The sequence below is a fragment of the Schistocerca cancellata genome, chromosome 8, assembly GCF_023864275.1.
Source record: "Schistocerca cancellata isolate TAMUIC-IGC-003103 chromosome 8, iqSchCanc2.1, whole genome shotgun sequence".
Taxonomy (NCBI): Eukaryota; Metazoa; Arthropoda; class Insecta; order Orthoptera; family Acrididae; genus Schistocerca; species Schistocerca cancellata.
The window spans coordinates 483,458,904-483,476,675 of NC_064633.1; the positions used below are offsets into that span (position 1 = coordinate 483,458,904).

The following is a 17,772-nucleotide window of genomic DNA, read 5'->3' on the forward strand; positions in this document are numbered from 1 at the left end:
CTCAAACAAGTATTTGAGAACAGTCTTCAGAAACACTTGATCTTAAAATTGAATGCATGGCAGAATATGACACCGTTAAAAGCTGGTGTCTTAACAAATTCAGTGTAAAGTAATAGTTCGTTAATAACAACAAATTTTGTAAATAGTCATATCAGCTTCATTTGTTTTTTTTTTTTTTTTTTTTTTTTTTTTTTTTTTTTTTCCTGGAGTCTTAAAATGTGGAGGCTTCCCAGGTGTATTGTCTCAGATTTTTGGTTGTTGAATACTTACTTTTAGCTTCATATGCAGACAAAATTTCTGTGCTTTCAGAATCCCACTTGTCATTTGTTTATGAATTTTCCACTCCATTGTAATCCTGTAGTGCGACAGTAGTAGTTCTGTAACATAAGCAGCAGTGGTATATCTACAGTGTATAGGCAAGTTGAGCTGATCCACATTGCCCACTCTTTGTAATAGTGCACTGTCACTGAGAAGATGACATTGCTTTCAGATGTTCTTTCAACCATTCTGCTGATACTTGTTGGTTTGCCTTTGAATTTGAAAATATATTCTCAACACAGACTTAATCACAAAAGGTGCATGGATTAATCATCTATTGGATGTTCTGTTTCTGGTAAGAGATTTCTCTGTGGTAACAAGAGATACCAGTATTTAAAATTTAACAGTAGTCCACAACAGCTCCTTCGAACATACCACTGCGAATTTTATTTGCAGTAAAGATTTTACCTTCCTTCCAAACTCAAAGTTGGTTTTTTAGTATTCTTGTGTTACTTTCATCTTTCATGGGTCAAATATCTTCCAATGTGGTACATAAGTAGTAGGTTTGCTACAATTCCGTAAAAGGCTATTCATGCCATAAAAAACTGCTGGTCTTGGGCTTTGATATTTTGTATATTTCATTCTCCTAGAAATTTCAGCAGTGTTCGTTCCAAAACATCAAAAGAAATACTATTTGTTGACAGACTGCAGTTGCTTATTCTCTCCTTTTCTATTTGGCTGTTATATACATTGACTAATTCTCATGTTTGTATTGAGAAGTTCAGTGGAGGAGAATAATCCATTCCTTTCTACTTTGTCACATCAGATCTACTTAATTCTGCCATGCCTCTCAAGTAAGATTTAGATTGTTTAAGGTTTAGTATAATGATAATTCTGTGAGGTGGGAGACACCTTTTAACATTCTCACGACTTTTACAGGGTGGTTTGAATTGTGGTCATCAGTTGGAGTATGAAAGGCTTCAAAGAAGACTGCTCGGCAAACAAGCTGAACCTTACTTTCTTGGGGTGTAAGTGGGAGTTGCTCCCATGTTTGAGGATACCCTCTGAGAAGCAGTAGCAGGGAAGTTCTCCAAGGAAATTTTAAAACAGCTGATCATTGACAACTGGGGAAAATATTTCATATAATGCATATAATGCAATAATGCATCGTGCACCAGTCTGCATATAAATTGTAGGTAAGTCTGTTTCCTGTTAACACTAGATACCTTGTTTCCCAAGCATGTAAACAATATTTATTGCAAAACAGCTTACTTAAAAAGGTTATACTTCATTTGTTGTGCAAATTTAAATAACAAAAATACTGCCTTATAGAATTTAGGTAACAGTATGATTTATTGAAGATGGTTTAACCAGATCAAACTGTTCCATTAAGGCCCCTAAGGTTTCACAGAGTTGACATGAATCAATATTTGGTTGTGGATGTATATGATGTATATGAAGAGCATTTATCTGTCAGTTATTCTGATTTTGTTCATATACATATATTATTTTTAATTTTGTTTAAAAGTCTGAAACAATGAAAACAAAAGGTTTGTTAATAAATAACTTCCTGATGTCATTCAACATTTTTTTTTTTATTCACATTCTACACGATGAGTTTTGGGAAATGATTCCCATTTTAAAGTGTGTGTTTCTTTGTACCATGACATTTTTATGTAATGGTTTTTGATTCGTGAAGTTTTGCTTTGTTTTGTTGACTTCATCATTATACATAAAAAAACAGATTTTAGTTGGTTACTTATTTTTATATGTTATTAGTGGCAAAATCTGGAAGAACATTGATGTGGTTCCCTTCTGGTCTATTAGTGCAGTGTGTCACAGGTGTTGAACATCACTCACAACTTTCAGTGCCCAGTACACATCGAGAATAATCTCATAAGCATACAGTTACAAAGATGTGTTCAGATGTAGTTGACAGAGAATATTACGACAGAGAATATTACAGGTCCTCCACAGATCTGTGTTTGTATGGAAGATATTTATCTTGACAATATGTATTATAATTTGCTTACATCTACTTTACATTGGTACTTCTGTGTGTTGCTACTTTTATTTAAGTATATTATCAAAGCATCTGAAGAAATTCCCTGATTAACTTTTAAAGTTTTTCATTTAGCATTTTGCATAAATACCCCAGTTTTTCTAACAAATCCATTTTATGCCCTTTATTTTGTCACTGAAGTACTTCGACTTTTGCACTACTTTTCCAAATGGGTGTCCTGTCTTGTGTGCATGTGGGTGTGGTTCAACCCAACATTCACTTCTTGATTTTTGGAAAAATTTGCAATCTTCTGCGATATATTGCCAATGTGTGGGTTGGTAGATATGCATTTGTTTTTTGTTTTTCTTCGGTGGTGCCATCTGTGTTGGGGTCTGTCTTCACCTGTTTAGGACTGTGTCAACCATGGAAGTAGTATAATCATTAACTACTGCAATATGTTTCACTATACTTACTATTGTTGCAAGTTTTCTTGGTTCATAGGTATTAAAGCGTGCGTGCACTCTCTCTCTCTCACACACACACACACACTCACACACACACACACACACACACACTTACACACACACACACACACACACACACACACACACACACACACACACACTCACTCACCTATAGCTACACACATACATAATACAGGACACCTACTTACAAAAGCAGAGCGAAATATCAGAGTACTCCACCAACTAAATAAAGGTCATGGCTTTGTTAGAAGATCTGGAGATGCACACACATTACAGAAAATAGGAAGACGAAATCTTAGCGAAAAATATGATATTGAACTGGTGAGATTCTTCAGAATCCTTGACAGTATACTTACATAAAAGTAGTAACACATAGAAATAACCACCTTTGTGAAATAGATGTAAGCAAAATTATAATCCATATTGTTGACATAAATACCTTCCGTACAAACACCTGTGGAGGCCATGTAACATATCTCTTATCAGCTACATCAAAAAACATCTTCGTAACTGATTGTTTGTGAGTTACGCTCGATGTGTGTTGTCCACCAAAAGTTGAGTGGTGTTCAACACGTGACACTCTGCGCAAATGGACAATAAGAAAACTGTAAGTACAAGCTCTTCCAAATTTCACCACCAACTACATATAAAAATCAATAACTAAAAATTGCATATTGTGTATATATTGCAGTAAAGTCAACAAATCAAAGTGGAACCTCAAACGCATTATGTAAAAATGTTGCAGTACAAAGAAATACACATTTGAAAAGGGTATAATTTCCCTAAACATGTCTTGTAAAATAAGAATAAAGGAAAATCGTGGCTAACAGCAGAGAAGTTATTTATAAACAAACCCATCATCGCTTGGCGTATATGTTCAAGAATATTATTTGCTTCCCACTGTGATTTGAGACACTTAATTTCTTCTCTGTTGTTTAGTGTTTCTCAGCTGGTGGCAGGTTCTGAAGTGTATTCTTAGAACCTATTTTATTTTGTTTATGTGTTTTTAGATGGAAATTTATAGCCTGCAGGTCATAATGTATCATTCATTATTGCCTGTGTCGTGCATTAGGCTCCTCCCACTGATGTTCACTTTGTAGGCTGTTGGTGCAATTGTATCTACTGCATTACCAATAATATAAAGTTAATAATCAGTTTTGTAATTTGAGGCTTTGAGATTCAGGAGCTCATTGACCCTGTACCCATTTCTGTGGTGCTAAAATTCCCTTTTCATCTTGATTGTATCTTATAAACATTGGTGCTAATGTTTATCATTTCCAGTTGTATCCACTGCTGTGTGGGTGTTTTTTGCCTTCTGTATAGATCTTTCACAATTTGGTGATTACCCTCCCCTCCCCTGTATTGCGACGGTCAGATCAATCAGTGTGAAAGTTTCTGTAGAAACAACTTTATTCTGTAAGTGTGCGTGCGTGCGTGTGTGTGTTTGTGACAGGTCTGTCATAGGAATTGTGCAATGAGTGGTTGGGCCAAACCATGATGGATTCATATGACAAGTACTTCACTTTTTTTCCCTTTGGTGTAGAATACTCTCATTGTTTGTGTTAGTAGGAAGGTAGCTGATGCTGGCATGCTGTAGGTCTAGGAAGGTGCAGTGCAGTGACTGGTTCTATTTAGTACATGACAGTCAATGCTCTTGCCTGATGAATTGACTCTGCCATGATGTAATTTTTCATACAATGAAAAGTCCAAGTTAGAATATTGCCAATGCTATGAAACTGTGCCACTACAGCCAAAATCCAACTGTTGTGTTCAACAAAAGCAGCAGATTGGAGTGGGGTGAGGAAGGGGAAGTATAGCAGGTGGGGCATGCTAGGTTCCAGGTGCGTCATTGTGAGGATATGGGGAGAGGGAAATTGGGAGTGGAAAATCAGAGTAACAGAAGGGTAAAAGACAGTTAGAGGTGTGTTGATGAGAGTGGCACACAATGAGGGTGAGGGAGAGCAGTTAGGAAGAGATGATTGGACCAAGGGGGCAGGAATTATTGCGTGGACAGTGTTGGGACAGTAGGTTACCATACATTGAGGTTGAGATGATTTTGGGAGTGAGGGATGTGTTTCAAGGATAACTCCAATCTATGCAGTTCAGAAAATCTGGTGGTGGAGGGGAGGATCCAGATGGCCCAGCTTGTGAAGCAGCCATAGAAATCGAGCATGTTATGTTCAGCTGCATGATGTGCCACTGGGCCACCATGCTCTAGGCCACAGTTTGGCTGTGGCCATTTAGCCTGTACAGGTGGTTGCTAGTTAAACCAACCTAAAAAGCTGTAAAATCATTGCAGTAGAGCTGATATGACATGATTAAATTCACAGATGGCCCGGCCTCTGATAAAGTTTTATAAGGCTGTGACAGGGTTGGAATATGCAGTCCTGGGTCAGTTCATAAGGCAGATCTTGCTCCTGGTTATTCCACAAAAATGTGACTGCTGATCCAAGAGTTTGGGATTGGGAGTGGCATAGGGGATGATCGAATATGTTACAGAATTTGTGGCCAGCCTTTAGCCCTACACTCAAATTTAACCATTTTGGCCTTTTCAGATATCAACTCTCCATCTCCTGATACCTGCAGTGAAAAAACTTCGCCACACCACTCTCTCCATCCACAGCCAACCTAATTAAGACATTGAATCCTGCCTCTCCCAGTTCATACCACCATCCAACCATCACCTCCACCCCCTCCTACCTAACTGCCGCTTGGGACCTTCCAGGATTTCTTTACCTCCAACTTCACATCACTGTCCTTGCCCATGTTCCTTCCTAAGGACACCATCTGGTCAGGAGAAGACAGGACAACCATACACATCCTCAAGGCAGATCCTGACATAATCATCATACCGTCAAACTTTACACACTGTCGTCGATGGGTCACAATTACTACCTGATAGAAGGCGTCTGCCAATTGTCTGACTCCTCCATCTGTAAACTCTTGACAGTGATCCCATATGAAAAGTGCTACATAACCTCAAATCCCTGTCTAAAGCCTTAGGTGTTTCCCAGAATCTCTCCCATAAATCCATTTCCCTGCTCACCCATATGACAACTCACATCCCCATCTTGCACATGTTCACCAAAACCGACAAACCCAACAATCCTGAAGACCACATTGTAGCTGGTTATTGTGCTCCCAGTGAAGGAATTTCAGCCTTCATTGACAAACACCTCCAACCAGTCACCTGAAATCTAGCCTCCCACGTTGCATGTACCAACTAATTCAGTCACCACCATCCCCACCCCCTTCACTTACTGGATGCCTACTTGTCACTGTTGACACCACTTCCTTACACACTAGCATTTGTCTTGCCCATAGTCCCCAAAACAATTACCTCATTCCACATACAACTTCATCCTACCACCACCACCACCACCACTACTACTACTACTACTACTACTACTACTACTATTGAAGGGAAAGTATAAAAAATTCAGCGAGACAGCCATGGGCACCCTCATATCCAACTTTTTATGGGCCATCTAGACAAAAAACCAGCCTCCAAAAACTGCAAACTCCTGGCCTGGTTCATGTTCATTGACATAACTTCATGATCTGGACTCAGGGGCAAGACACTTTGTCTTAATTCTCTCACAACTTCTACACCTATTCTCCCACCCTCTTCAACCAAATGTGCCTCCATCCACACCTCTGTCTACATTAAATCCACCAACCAAACATATCTACATTTAGATAGTTGCCACTCTTTACTCATCCATACAGCTTGGTCTCTGTGGGACAGCATACCTGCAGTAACAATAACTCCCTTGCCCAATATTCAGAAGATCTCACAAAGTTCTTCACAGACTGGAACTACCCCCAGACCTAGTCCACAGACAGATTTTGTGTGCCATATCCTCACACACCCCAATCCTATCCCCCCCCCCCCCCCCCCGAACCAGCTAGACAGGAATGCCCCCCTACCTCCTTCCTCACCCAGTACCACCCCTGACTGCACCAACTGAAACATATAATTTGTCAGGGCTTTTATCATCATGCCCTGTAATGAGGGACGTCCTACCCAAGAACACCACGTAAAGGGGTGTTCTGTCACCCGACCCACCTCCACAACATCCTAGTACATTCCTATGTAATTCCTAATCCCTACCCATTGCTACAGTGATCACATTCTTGTGGAAGACTCAGGTGTGCAACTGTGGCACAACATGCAGTTCAACATCACATGCTTAATTTCTAAGGTTGGCTCACAACTTGGGCTATCTGGATCCTCCCCTCCACCACCATCTTTTCTGTACTGCATAGACTGGTGTTATCCTTGCGACACATTCTTCACTCATGAAATCATCTCAACCTCAACTTAACAGTAACATACTGTCCCAACACCCTCCAACCAAATGTTTCCAGCTTCTTTGTTCTATTACTACTTTCCAGTCCATGTCTCCTCACTGTCATTATGCGTCTTATCAAATGTGATGCACCTTTCATGCATGCACACACGCAATGGGGGAGGGAATCCTGATGCTGTGCCTGGGAGCCTTGCCTTGCACCGTCTAGCCTCTCCCAGGAGGCAATAGTGGCCATGTGTGCAGGTGGTGTGCTTGCATGTATGAATGTTGCATCTTTTCCTTTCTGAAGGAGGTTTGATTGAAAGGTCGATGCGTAACAGTGTTCCTGTTGTGCCAGCCTACGGGTCATCTTTACGTTGAGTAGCAATCTGCCTTTTTCCTAATATTGATGCAATTTACATTTAAAAGTATGTAATCCCAGTCAGTTGCTTCACTAGTTTCATCGTCTTAAGATCAGTCTTTGCTTAAACAATGGAAGTTCCTTTTATGGACCCATCAACAATGTGGTTGATTTTCATTTACAGAAAAACGTTACTGTCATAGGTAGTTCTGCTGTGGTAGGGCCACGCCATTCAGTGGATGTTCGGGCTTTTAAGATGACACATAGTAGGGAAGGTTAGATCTAGGGCCTAAGGCAATCACATGAAATTTATTAATCCATGGATGTATGCATAGATGTACCCAAGAAGTTCATACATTCCCTCAAGTGGCTTTCTGGAAAAGCTAATGCGGAGGATTCCTTGAAAGATACCAGTGCTGACCACTTTTTAAAAAAGTATCATTTTTTGATCGTTTTGGTTTGTGGCATTCGCTCGGGGCAGACGTCGCAAGACACACGTTTTAGGTCGTTTGTTGAGCCTTTTTTTTGCAGAGGGCAGCTAACCCTCTGGGCGAACATGCTGAGCTATCGTGCCGGCGCCACTCAGCTCCTGGAGGCGGGCAAACGTTAGCAGCTGCCATCCAGCATGGTTGTCGTAGTTAGTCCACCAGGAAGCTGAAACATGCACTTCAATGAAAAAAAGTAGGGATCGGTATTAAAAAAATAAAAATATCAAGTTCTACATAAAAGCGTATGTTCCAGAGTACTTCCAACATTACCTTTGTCTCCTCATACAGGCTGGTTGATCTTCATACAATTTTAGTCTCTGTTCCAAGTAAAACACTTGCCTCCATAAGTAGTGTATATCCCTCACAGTTTCCTAACAAAATGTGTGTTCTGAACAATGTAATGTAAAAATAAAGTGCCAGGTTTGCCATTCTGTAAACCTGCACAACTTCTTTAGACAAAGCTTATTAAATGAATTTTTTTGGTGTATTTACTCTCACAGTTTCTTTAAAATGTAAAGATTTATATACATGCCAAAATGCAGTTGCCTACATTATTCCAGGCAATAATGAAAAGTGTCCGGATGGAAACAAGCGTGATGGTAAATTACCCTCACAAAGTTTCCTGATACAGTGAAATCCCGCTTTCACACTTTTCAAGGGACTTCAGAAAAATGATGTAAAATGTGGGAAATAGCATTTCAAACTGTAAAAGTTACATATAGGATACCCCCTTGCATTTTCCCACTATATGTATGAGATATGTACATAACAGCCTTCAAAAGACTTGTCAGGGACTTTATTATCTAATAAGGGTTTATTATCTAAAAAAAAAACTGCTGATGTAACTGGAACTGATAACTGTCTGGGAAGTGGAAACGTTTGACTTGATTTCAAACCCCGTAATTGATGTTTTTGGAGATCCTGCAACTGTCCTTAATTATTTAAATAATGAAATATTGCACTAGTCACAAATTTTTTCACGCTTAATGATGCGTTTTGGGAATTATTCTCATTGTGAAGTGCAAATATGTATATCAGTATTCTGTGTGGTGTTCGAATACGTGTTATTCTGCCTCTCGTGCACTGTAGTCGTCTTTTAGAGGTTATCAAGTGCTGTGCCTCCTCAGTTACGTAGGACACACACACACACACACACACACACACACACACACACACACACACACACACACACACACACACATTCCAGATGTGGAATAGACATAATTGTACTTTGGCATGCATCATTGTTGGCGGGCCACTTGACTGAAACTTGTACTAGGTTTTGTCTTGGTATCCTGTTTAACGTGGTCCTCCAGACCGTGGTGTACCCTCAAACCACTGCCTCTCGCACATTCGTGTGTCTGAAAGGTCCCAAGCTCTCACAAAAATCCTAAAAGGGTGTGAAATGCTGTGCGAAGGGGTTGGTGTCAATCAGGGTACTTTGGTATAGCCCTGTTGCTTCTCAACCATTTTCATCTGCTGGGCCATCCATGAACACCATCTCAGATTGCTCCCGACTTGAATACTGGACCATTCTGCTGCTCTCAGTACACTGCATCAATCACACAGCTTGCAACACCCAAGGAATACATGGTGCGTGGTCAGTGGAACTGTCATTTGTCAATGCCAGCTACCGTGGCAATGATGTGTTCCTGGACACATATTCATAGGAGTTTTTTCCTCCATCCAGTTGACAATCCATCCCGGCAGTTTTGACGGTTTCATTAATGTTCACCCTGTATAGATGAAATTACTTATAATTAATTTTTGTAGATTTGTTCCAGAACTTTCATTCCTCTGGTGTCTGTAATTATATAAGAATGTGGAATTACGACAGTGAAATTTTTTATTCTGTACTTAATTGCTTGCAGGGATTGATAAGATATACTGTATAAATTGGAATTGATTACACCAGATTCTGGAAGTGATGAATGAAATAATTGCTCAGGCTAAACTCAGCTGGAAAAGTTATCTGCAATTTCTGAAATTGGGCTAGAAGTCACACTTAAATAATTTGGACAATCCCAATGACTTCAATCATGTGGTAGCTCTTGCTGTAATGTGAAGTTTTGGGGCCAAAGGTATGTAAAGTATCTTACTATTATTAGTAGCACCTTCACTCTCATTTTCAGCATTTGCAATTTGGTAATGCTACATTAATTGGCTTCCATAATTTAACACCAGTAAACATCTGGAGATGTAAGAGGGCATACTGAAATGCAATCCCTCCAAATTTTTATGCGAAAAGTCTTAAAAGCCTTCTGAATAAAAAAAAGCATTATTTACAACATAAATCTTCATATCCATGTAGTCATTTCGTACACAATGGAAAATTGATGTTGAAATATAAACAGCATTATGAAAAGGATAAATATCTATTTACTGTACAGATAATTCATTGAGTTGCATAGAACATTCACGAATCAAGCACACTTCATGTGCACATGACACCAGGAGCAGAAAAGGAGAGAAACAAGAAGGGGAAAAGACAGATGGGTACATCGGCAGATAGCAGTCCATGAAGGTGAAGGTGCTGAGAGGTGAAATCTGTGGAGGGGAGAGGTTGTGGAAACTGTTGGGTAGGGGGTTTGGGACAGTAAGTTACTGTACAGTTGAGGCCGAAATGATTTCAGGAGGGAGAATGTTGTAAAGATGACTCCCATATGCATAGTTAAGAAAAGGTGGTGGTGGTGGTGGTGGTGGTGGATTTGGTGGTTGTGGTGGACAACCCAATTTCTTCCAAGTTGTGAAGAGACATTGAAATGAAGCTTTTTTTTATGTTTCCCTGCATGCTGTTCAGTGTGGTCTATTTTGTTCTCAGGCACAGTTCGGGAGTGGCCAGTCATGGTGGACAGCCACTTCGTAGTAATACCAATATAAAAAGCTGTGCAATGATTGCAGCAGAGCTGGTATGACATAGGCACTTTTACAGGTGAACCATCCTTCGATGGGGTAAGATAAGCCTGGGACACTACTGGAATAAGAAATGCTGCGTGGTTGGATTGGGCAGGTCTCGCATCTGTTTTTCCCACAGATACGATTGCTGTGGCAACGATTTGAATTTGAAGTAGGATGTTGTGGTTGGGTGTGCAAAGGAACAACACTTCAGGAGGGGTGGGGAGGATGCCCCTCATTTCAGTGCATGATCAAGCCCTGACGAAGGATGTGGTTCAGTTGTCCCTTTTCTGGTGTGGTATTGGACGTAGAGGCAACTCCAATCCTTCGTAGTTTGTTCGTGGTGGTTTGGAGGAGTGTAGGAACATGGTATGGGATGTTTTGTGATCTAGGTCAGCAGGATAGTGCCTGTGTGAGAAAGGCTTTGTGACAGCTTCAGTATATGGGCAAGGAAGTTGTCACTGCAGATATGCCATCTCTGGGTGGCTGAGACATAAGTGAACATAACCATGCAGTATACAGCTCTGCTGCAATCATTTTACAGCTTTTTATATTGGTATGATTACCAACCAGCTGTCCACCAGAAGAAAGACTACTGCCGAACTATGGAGAAGAGTAAAGTAGACCACGCTGTAGCACAATATGCAGCTGAACATAATGTGCTAGATTTAAATAATGCTTCACAACCTAGACGATCTGGATCCTCCCCCATCATCACCAGCTTTCCTGGACTGCACAGGTAGAAGTTATCCTTGCAACAAATTCCCTGCTTTCAAAATTATTCTAGCTTCAACTTAAAATACCTACAGTTCCCATACCCTTCGTCCAAGTTTCCTGCCCCCTTTTCTGCTGCTCCCGTTTTCCACTTGCCATTTCTCCCCCCTTCTGCCTATACCATAGCCTCAGGCACTACACTTGGTAGCTTTGTGTTCTTCCCCTCCCTACTCTGCTGCCATCTAGCCCTTGCACACTATGGAAGATAGTGCTTTTACGTCCCCACGTGTACTGTGCTATTGCTCCACCTTCTCTGCCCCACTTTGAAAACGGCTGCTTTCGTACAGTGTGAAACCTGCATTCTGGTCGTTGCAGCCAGAAAAAGGTCATGTATGTCTGGGATGTGCTTACTAGTGTGGATCCATGTTTTCTTTTCCTGAAGAAGGCTTCGGCCAGAAGTAAAGTCTTTGATTGTGCCGGACAGCAAGTCAGTGTGTCATTTTTACAGTGAGCAGCAATCTTGCTTCCACATAGTTACTTATCAACTTAGTCATCCTGGTGAAGAACACATCACTCCCAACAAGAGACCAGTTCGTTTATACCATCGCTGTAGAATATTTTACTTTGTTGTCAGTCACAACCTCACTTCAGCCTGCACTGCTTCATCATTGTCAAAGCGAAGTCATTCAAGATGTTATTTCAGTTGGGAAACAGATGAAAATCAGATGGGGCAATTCGGGACATGGAGATCAGTGACAGTGAATCCAACGAGTCAGATGGTTGCAGATGTTGCGGCACTTGTATGTTTACATTGTCATGCTGAAGAAGGGGTTGTACCATGTGTGGATGAATTCTTTGAATTTGAAACTAGATTACAGCGGGCTGTTCATTGTCTACTGAAATTTGAACGTTTTTCAGAAAGTAAGATCTGAATTTCTGTTGCTAATAAAGTGTCGTGCAAACATTCTAACGCACATGCGAAGAGACTTTGGCATTCCTTGCTCGTCACATGATGCTGTTTGCATCAGTATTATGCTGCTAGCAGTGTAACTTGAAAATATTAAAACATTGTTGATGAGCCCGCTGACAGATATGGTCAGTGCTCCGGTTTCTGAAAACCGGCGAGTTCCAGCAGCAAAAATTCATAAACATGTAAGTTAGGTGTATAGCCCTAATGCGATGAGAGGGAGCATAGTGTGTGTGTGTGTGTGTGTGTGTGTGTGAGTGCTTTCAAGACTGGACAGGAAAATGGCCATAATGATCCGCAGTCAGCTGACCGTCATTGGTCTCAGAAAATTTGGTCAAATCCATGGCTGAAAATTCGTGAAGATGGATGATTCACAATTTCAGAATGAGAGTTGAACAACTCTACACAAAATTGTCTGAAAAGTTGCAGTTCCACAAATTGTGCGCACATTGGTTTTCCTGGCTGCTTACTGGGAAACACAAAATGAAAATAATGGCTCGTGCTTTTGATTTTTCTCGTCGAATACCATTATGAAGGCGATCAATTTTTAGAGAACATCGTCACAGGATGAGGCATGGGTTTCTCACAAGAGTCTAAATGTCAGTGGAATAGTGTCCACAACATCCATTTACTCAAGGCCAAGCAGGCAGTCAGACATGCAAGATAATAGCAATTGTGTTTTGATATAGACATCGAATTTTGCTAGAGTTCATGCAGCAAGGAATAGCAATAAATGCAGTGGCTTACTGTGATACCTAAACTTTGACATGCACTAGTGATGTGGCCTTCTGATGCCTGGAGTTTTGTTTCTGCATGACAATGCTAGATGCCATTCTGCCATTCACATCCAAGATCTGATCACATATTTTGTGGTGGGAACAGATTGTTCTTTCGGCTTACAGTTGCTTACAAGGCTGAGCAATTTTAACATTTTTTCGCTACCTAAAGGTGGTGACATGTGCTTCTCAATAGATGACTAAGTGAAAGATGCAGTTAGACTGGATATTTTCACAGGCGGCACATGTCTGTGACTATATAAAAGAGTATAGAATGTTATGACAAATAATTCTACATCACACAATTCAGAACCACCTGTTAATAAGAGGGCTGCAAATATGCAGTTGTGAAGAATAAAGATGTAGAATAGTAATGGAATTTGTTTTATTTGGAAGGCTTTCACATAACAAGTTTAAGATGTTACTTTCAGTGTGCCTCATACTAAGTTACGGAATTGATTTTAGCTGCACTAGGCCTTCACTAGAACTATGAGTAATACCGTATTTACTCGAATCTAAGCCGCACTTTTTTTTCCGGTTTTTGTAATCCAAAAAACCGCCTGCGGCTTAGAATAGAGTGCAAAGCAAGCGGAGGTTCTGAAAAATGTTGGTAGGTGCCGCCACATCTAACTTCTGCCGTCGAATATATGTAGCGCCACACAAGCATGCTTTGTGGGCACAAAGATAAATACTGGCACCAAAACTTTTTTTCTCCGCCCCTTGTTTCGGCCACTGCATTTTCTTACATTATCCAACGAAGTAAATACAAATTCCGTATTGTTCATCTTCGAATGTAGCAGAATTTCAATGTACTACGAAACTCTGACGGGCAAGACTGTTAGGGATGTTTGTCAATATGGCCAACTCTACGTTCAGAGTTTTTTCCTACCTGTGAGAAGAGATGGTTGCTAATAGGAACCTGATGAAATGTGAATCACATGCAGTATTCTCTTCACCATAAGAATAATACGAAAATAAACATTTTGCCATGTATTCTTTCGTGTTTGCTGCTATCTCATTTAAATCCTGCATGCCTAATAAACTACGAAACTAGAATGAAACAACAGCAAACGCGGAAGAATATACGTAGCGTATCATGTTTATATTCGTATTATTCTTATGCCTAATAGTGATATAGTCAGAAATGAAGCACGGCAACTGACTCGATTTTAAATGTAAGATGACTAATTTCTGTGCAGAATTTGATGTACTAAATAAGCGGCCGCAAAGATTTTCAAACGGAGAAAAATTTGCGCCCAACTCTCGTTCAGAACATGTTCTATCATACGCAGTCTATTATTTGGTTCTTGTTGGTTATCAAATAAAGCAGCAGTGTAAGTAACAACAGATAGCAGTCTCTTGCCATTGTTTCGCTAATGAGACGATTCCTCTTTTCTTTTTTTTAAGCGGCGGTAGCGCGCATAAAGCAAGTCATGCCGCGAGCGGCGACAGGCCGTAAATATGCACTATCAGAATGCGACAAACAATGCATGACACAGTACAGTATTGCATTTTCAGCTTAGTGACGTAAACACCTATAACAAAGAAAACGGCACTTATCAGATCAAAGCAAAATAAGCAATCGATTCAAACCAGACGAAGCACGTGTAAAAGGAAGGGTACCCGTATAAATACGGACGGAGCGCCTGACGCATAGCAATGGCTACCTGGTAAAGCTTAACTGCTAAGCTTACGACTCGAACCAAACTACTGTAGCTGTATCGTCTTTCATTCGACCTGAATTGTGTCTCACATTACAATGGACCAACTTTGTTTCGATTTGGAGGTGCGGCCTAAAACTTTTCTCTTCCCTTGAATTTCGAGTCTCAAATTTCAGGTGCGGCTTAGATTTGGGAAATATTTTTTTCCTTTATTTCGAGTCTCATTTTTCAGGTGCGGCTTAGATTCGAGTGCGGCTTAGATTCGAGTAAATACGGTATGTTTCAGTAACTAATTTATATTAAAATCTTTCATCATTGGATAAAATACCCAGAGGCAAATTGTATTTTAATGCATATACATTTTCATTATTGGTGCTCTGTAAATTCCATCTGCCTCCAGCTGTAATAGTCCTTTCTGTACTGTTGGTGGCCATTGATAATCTCTGTATAAGCTGCAAGTTTGCTGATTTTACTGTCATAGGCACCTTGTCAGATGTAATAAGAAGTAATATATTGCTGTGAAACACGCATTTCCTTTCCGTTATTTGTCACTAGTTACGTGAGCCTATGTCATGTTCCTTGTTCTGGGTAAACAAACCCATGAGAAAATACACAATATGTAAATCTTTCCTACTCCCTATAGTTGTTTTGCGTCAATTGTATTACCATATATTGATAAGAAGCTTTCAGTGGCGTTCTTCATTTTGTGTGCTAAATGTGTGGAAGTGGTCCCCCCCCCCCCCCCCCCCCAAGCCCTTTCGCTGCTGCTGTGGTGTATGTTTTCCCCAGATGCTGTGAGGTGTGTACATAGGTGTGTCTTGGTTATTCCTACAGTGCTATGGACAAATGTATGCATCTTGAGCTGCCAACTTACCTCCTCTATGGGGAAGTTACTTTCATATCTTGGTAAATAAAATAGTTTTGTACGTACAATAAAAGATATGTGCAAATGATTTGGGGGGGGGGGGGGATGAAACCGTTTGTTTCGGTCTCTTGAATTATTTGAGATATTAAGATTGCTGTGACCACATGATCAGTGATGCGCAAGGACGTGAATGGGCATGTTGAGCACAACCGTCCATGTTGTATAAAACCTAATAACTCGAACAAAATGACCTGTTCTGCTCTGTTGTAAATACAATTTCTGTATCTTGTCTGTTCTATTCAGTGCAATGTATGAGCTAAAATTGACCCCACACAGTTTACCCCATGCATTTTTACCCCTGCAAAATCTTGAAAATTCAGTGCAGCGTACCACTGCTTATGATGCAGTGCAGGAAGTCTGATGAATAACGTAAAGAAATATTACACTTGTCAAATGAAGGTACCAGATGGTAAGAAGTGCAAAAATTAAATTGTTTTCCATAGTAGTTTTTGAAAAATCTGATAAGAATTTCGGATAAACCAGAACGTCATCTCTCAGCACAGCACCAGAGCATTTGGCAAGCAGTACAGCCATAACAAAAGCTGCCCTCATCACGGATTGCAGAGAGCACATCTGCAGCAGCAAAATAGTTAATCTGTCATTAGCTGTCAACATAACTGAAGTTTGTGTATACTACATTGTAGTTTAATAAGTCTTGCAATTATTTGTGTGTGAATTCAAGTTAAAAGAAATATATCATATGTAACACTGATTTTGAAGCATCTGCAAATACTATTTCTAAAGTAATAGAAAATGACTTTTGTTCCAGGTGCAGTCTTCGAAGTGTGTGTTCCTTCTACAAGGCAATAAATAAGTAAAATTTACACACTGGTAAAGCATTGTATAATGTGGACATAATTTTATAATAGTACAAGTGGAAGATTGATTAAAATCGTAGTGTAAAGACATTAAAAGAGTCACTATGGAATAATGTGTTTTCTTTCATCCAGTGCTTAAGCCCTAACTGTTCACAAGTTTCATTAAATGTGTGCTTCAGCTTTCAACAAAGTCACCACAGGCATTTCTTTATGCAAGTGACCTGGTCAGTGCAGGATTGGCAAAGAATAGACATAAATGTTCACATACTCTGACAGTTTAAAACAGAACACCAAATTTTTACATAGTTAACAGTTAGTTACAGAAACAGTTTTCGCAAATGGTATGTAATAATGTTTAACTCTGTGTCAACAGAGATAGAAACAAGTATAATGGAATGGTGTGCACTTGTTCATGAAGCAGAAAATTATTGTAGTGTTTGTATTCATAGATCAAACTTTTGTGAAAAGTGTGCGACAAATAGTGAAATCAAGGCAAGGCAGGACAGACTCCGCTAATGCATTCTAAACACTGCTCATTAGGTTTCTTGTCAAGTTCCGTTAGATGGAGTGAGAAAGTGGACCAATGTAAATGAGAACTGTTTTACTTACTCTGCACTACATGTTAAAATACAGTGAGAGGGTTATTTTATAAATAGAATAGTAGGCTGACATTAACACACCAGTGGGTTTTTAAGAACATGACACCTGTTTGTGTGTTCTATGTTTAGTGGTAAATTTGTGTGAGAATAGCTGCATTTTTCTCTTAGTTTTTGATATAAACTTAAATTTTGTCTTCCAGCTAATTCCATGTCGCATTCTGTTTTGTGAAAAAGATTGTCATGTGTGATGACCCACAGCAGCACAAATTTCTAAGGGGAGACAGAAGGCAAATATGCTCAAGAAAGGCCTTTTTGGATTTTTGTGTATTTGATGAAGGAAGCAGCTGCAGAAGCACTCAAGGAAAGTGATTACAGTGAAAGTGGTGATATTTGTGCACTTTTTGATGATGGCAGCTGGCAGAAATGTGGACCCACTTCTCTAAATAGTGTGGTGACAGCATCATTTCATTCCAGCAAGGAAATTAATGTAGTAATTCTAAGCAAGTACTGTATAACTTGTGGAAGTGGAAA

The 17,772-nt window shown here is 39.9% G+C and overlaps 1 long non-coding RNA gene across 2 annotated transcripts; it reads left to right on the top strand.

Annotated features, from left to right (window-relative positions):
* The first annotated feature begins 189 nt into the window (after window positions 1-189).
* Window positions 190-16,815, top strand: LOC126094928 (uncharacterized). 2 transcript variants are annotated; one of them, XR_007521897.1, is made up of 3 exons: window positions 190-1,454; window positions 9,758-9,967; window positions 16,594-16,815. It is a non-coding gene; the product is annotated as an uncharacterized LOC126094928 (long non-coding RNA). The 2 variants fall into 2 exon arrangements; XR_007521898.1 differs by lacking the exon at window positions 16,594-16,815 and having other exon boundaries at window positions 9,758-9,970.
* Window positions 16,816-17,772: the final 957 nt, after the last annotated feature.